The 4,523-nt window shown below is 42.9% G+C and overlaps 1 long non-coding RNA gene across 1 annotated transcript; it reads right to left on the bottom strand.

The window, feature by feature from the left end:
• Positions 1-2,870: 2,870 nt before the first annotated feature.
• Positions 2,871-3,403, bottom strand: LOC119765308. The gene is made up of 3 exons (XR_005276633.1): positions 3,325-3,403; positions 3,180-3,248; positions 2,871-3,087 (listed from the first exon to the last, which is right to left on the bottom strand). It is a non-coding gene; the product is annotated as an uncharacterized LOC119765308 (long non-coding RNA).
• Positions 3,404-4,523: the final 1,120 nt, after the last annotated feature.

Genomic DNA, 4,523 nt, shown 5'->3' with positions numbered 1-4,523 from the left:
CGCTGTTTCTCTGCTTGGACTTTTGTCGTCGTCGTCGTTTTCGTTTGCTATTCGCTGCGATGTGTTCTTGACATGTTTATTATGATTTTCAACTAAAATAGCAGGATTGTTTTGAGATATATTTAGCATATACATTCTTAAATTATGTCAAAAATAAAAAAAAACTGCGCTAAAAAAATGTTTAATGAAAAGACAGCTTAGGCTCAGTTAACAAAATACAGCAAATGTAATGAGAACAAGGTTTGTTTGTTTTCCCAAGCATTACACGCAGTTTTTCGTATATGCTAAAGAAACATGATAATGATTCAATTGTTTTAAAAAAATCAGGTAATACAAATGTTGTTTCTTTAGGTAGTCTGCTTTAACAAAAATATACTTTAGTACAAATCAAGGCAATTTCACAATTATTGCTGCAAATTCTCATTCATACTCTTTAGAAAGTATGAATGAAAATTTGCAGCAATCATTGTAAAATTATTATTTAAATTTTTATTTTAGAGTTATTTTTTTATTCTTTCTGGAAATTTCTTTCTGTGTTCCTAGACCAGACCTAGCAACAAATATTGCAACTGTTTATCATTTTTTGTCAGTTTACCTGTACATTTTTCGATTCAGGAAACATCTCTTTCTGCACAATCGTTAACTACATTCAGATCAGTTTAAAAAAAATCTAAAGAAAATTCCTTCCTTTTTTATCTAAAAAACAGCATGGTATTTCTTGTAACAAAAGCAGATAAATTAAAATCCAAAACGTTTGCAAATAGGTTTGGATCAGAACAGATGACGATTCATGGATGAACTAATTCATCAAATTTGTATTCTATCTCACACGCTCTTATAACATGATATCTATTGTTGTGTTTTTTTTTTTTCGTTTTGTTGATCACATATTACATTGAATTTTATATCTCAAAACAAACCTGGTATTTTAGTTCAAAATTATAATAAACATGTCAAGAACACATCGCAGCGAATAGCAAACGAAAACGACGACGACGACAAAAGTCCAAGCAGAGAAACAGCGCGCGCTTGTAGGTAAACAGGCAGGCAGGCAGGCGAGTAAGCTCGTGAGAGAGTTTGAACCAGAGAGAGAGCACGTGCGTGTACGAATTGGAAATAAACATCGTTGTTAGGTAGCCCCTTACAGCTGGCCGCGCAAAAAGGGTCAGTTTTGGGCGCTAATAACTTCGCGGGAAAAAATCCTAAAAATATGGTGTCTTGGGGAAAGTTGTTCTAAATTTAATGAAGGTTCTACATTTGAGAAATGGTAAGAATCGGATAATTATGGCGCCTTCCACAGGTAAAAAAGTAAAACAGTTGCTTTTCTCCATACATTTTGACGAATTTTCCCATACAAACTTTAAGCGATTGGAGGGAGGGGTTCCCGTGGTCAGAATGAGCTCAAATTTGGAATTTAGCCTAGTGATGGGTCAATCTTTGATTTCAGGGGGTAGCCCCAAAAAAGTCCGGATTTGGACCACCCTAACATACACACACACATACTCACATACACACACACATACACACACACACACATACATACACACACACACACAGACATTTGTTCAGTTTTCGATTCTGAGTCGATATGTATACATGAAGGTGGGTCTACGACGTTTTTATACAAAGTTCATTGTAACGGGCGGGAATAGGATAGGGGATTTTTGGGTACAACTTCCACTTCTGCGCCAGGCCGGAAGGGCCGTGGAAGTGCTGGGATGCGTCTACTGATGCCCGACCCGGCCATGAGACCTCAGGGCAGGTCATACCAAGGCAACTCGTCACCGAGTCACCGTCAGATCCCAACAACGAAGACCCACTGACTACACGGACTAAAACTCGGGATACCCGACGAGGATTACCCCTCTCAGTCCTTCCGCTTCCACAACGACACTCCCACGCACTAAAACTTCTTGCGGACCGAACTAAAAAGTCGCAAATCTCTCTACAACGCGCCGCAGCACTTTTAATTTTCATTTTTACGTTTTATGTGTATGTTAATATAAGAGTGTAATTGTGTTTTGATACCTAATTTTAAGTTAAAACTAGCTTCTTACTCTTGACCGTTCGCCGACGGTTTGCGCAGCTTCTAGCACGAACATGCGAGGTGCACAGCAGCGCAACGGGACTGGCAGGGTCGATCGCTCGACTCACCGGAGCTCGCGGGTGGGTCCAACCAGGTCGACCAGCGTTTCAGGGATCACACTCAGGGGTTGTCGAGAGCAACCAGGCGAGCCGGAACTCGCAGGGCAGGTTCGCGAAGGCGGCCGATCGCCGAGGCAGCCAGCCCCAGTCAGCGCTCACGTACGCGGGACCAACCAGGTCGACCTGCGTCTCAAGGCCGTCGCTCGAAAGGTACGGCTGTCGTCGGCTATCCCGGGCTCGATAGAGAGTGACCAGCAGGTGTGGCGGCCGCGGGGGCCACCGGACCGATCCGCACGTACAGCTAGCAGAATTCACGCACAACGAAGGGGGGGGGGGGGTCACGGCAGCGACCAACCAGCTTCTATACCGTCGATCAGGTGGCGGAGGAGCTCGTGGCAGCGGTGGGTGGCGGTTCCTTGGCTCGGAGGGTTGATGGGCCTCCTACGAACCGGCCACAGGTCGAGGAGTCTCGATCCAGCCACAGCCGGGTCCAGTGGCTCAGGAACCAGGGATGAGGGTTCCCTACGGACCAGGGGAGGGGTGCGGACTTCGATGGAAGCCGGAACGGGGTCGGGGCAGCGCCTCTCCGACCGGAGCACTCATGGCTCGTAATCTCGCACGATTTCTTTGCCACTCTACTCACGATTTCTGTTCTTGTTGGTGCTGTTGGCCGGTTGGTGTTGTGATTGTTGCCGCGGTGGGTGGTCGTCGCGACCAGTGGTCGCCGGCGTCGTGTTTACCCTCGTCTGACAGTCGCGGCGTCGACGCGTCAGGTGTCGACTTGGTCACCTGGGGGTAGCTGGCGGACCAGGTATTGAGTCGGGTCCACGCGTTGGCTGGGTGCTGCGGGATGTTGCACCGGAGTTGGTCGGTGAGGAACAGCGGGTCCTAACCTCAAAATCCTAGACCCTAGGGAGACACCCAATCGAAGGGACGAAGTTCCTTCGTAACAAATTTTAACTTGTTAGTCCTGTCGTCTTGCCTTTTGACACCGGTTTTAATTTGTTATTTATCTCGATTTTAATTTGGTTTACCTGTATTTTTTTCGTTATGTCGCAAACGTAGGGTGGAGTTGCGGACAACCGATTTTAATTTGTAGTATTCTGTAATTGTGAACGTTTTCTTTTAGCAATCCTCACGCGAGGGGTTCTTATTATTTTTTTACCAGCAACGTCTTACAGTTTGTGTACACAGTTTTAACTTGTCGTGGCACGTCCCTAGTATAAGTTTTAACTTGTTTGTACTAGTCCTTCTCCTGTTGCTTGGCGGGTGTCTCCGGTGGTGTGTCGCGCTTGGCGGTCAAACGTCAAAGAGAACCACCGTCGGAAACCCTTTGCCTAGCCAGTCCAGCCCGAAAGACCTTCGTATTTTGGGACACGATCATCACTCGGTTTTATAACCCTCGGGAAAGTGTTTCCGTCAGGGTGACATTAATGACGGATCTGTCACCGAGGTATGCTCTGTCAAGAGGACTCACGATTTCAGACATCAGAGACTGGGAACTGGGAAAAGGATCGGGACAGGAATTAAGGTGGAACAGGATTTTCTGTAACTTCGTTACATCATTTTTAGAGCAGGATTATAGCCTTACCTCAGTGAGGAAGGCAAAATGAAAAACTGCGACTATTTTCAAAAAATTTACCTACAAATGGATTTAACTTGAAAACGGTGCACTTTATCAAAATTTCACCAATGTACTTTTTGATTGCAAATATGATTTAACATCGAAAAAAGAAGTTGAAAAAATTTTGCGACCAATTTTTCGATTTTTTGAAATAAATCAGTATTGATTAAAAAATTCATAACTCGCTCAAAGATTTTTTATGCACAACCTGGAAATTTCTGAAAAGTTGGCATTTGATGTCCTCTAAAACATATCAAAAATTAAAAAAAAATAAAAATAGTGTTTTTTTTTTGCAAATCAAGTTTTAGTGACAAAAAGTTAAATAAAAAATCACCAAATTTTTTTTACCGTGTATTATTCCAGTGTAGTCCGTATCCATACCTACAACTTTGCCGAAGACACCAAATCGATCAAAAAATCCCTTCAAAAGATACAGATTTTTGAATTTTCATACATCATTTTTGTATGGCCAGCTGCCAAATTTGTATGGAAAATTATATGGACAAACTAATGATGCAAGATGGCTTCTTTGGGCATACCAAAGGCACCAAAACAGTTTCAGTCGGATTAAAAAATACAAAAATGAAAATTTTAGAAAAAAAAGACCGATTTCGTAGCTCAGTTCCGAAAAACACCCTTTGAACAGAATTATAGGACAAATTTCGATTCATGAGTCAATGGTGGATCGTTAAACCAAAAAAAAAAAAAAAATGAAAAGTATAACTTTTCCAAATTGGCTGTTTTGTCGTTTTGT

The sequence above is a fragment of the Culex quinquefasciatus genome, chromosome 1, assembly GCF_015732765.1.
Source record: "Culex quinquefasciatus strain JHB chromosome 1, VPISU_Cqui_1.0_pri_paternal, whole genome shotgun sequence".
NCBI classification, from domain to species: domain Eukaryota; kingdom Metazoa; phylum Arthropoda; class Insecta; order Diptera; family Culicidae; genus Culex; species Culex quinquefasciatus.
This window is presented reverse-complemented; position numbering and strand designations above follow the sequence as displayed.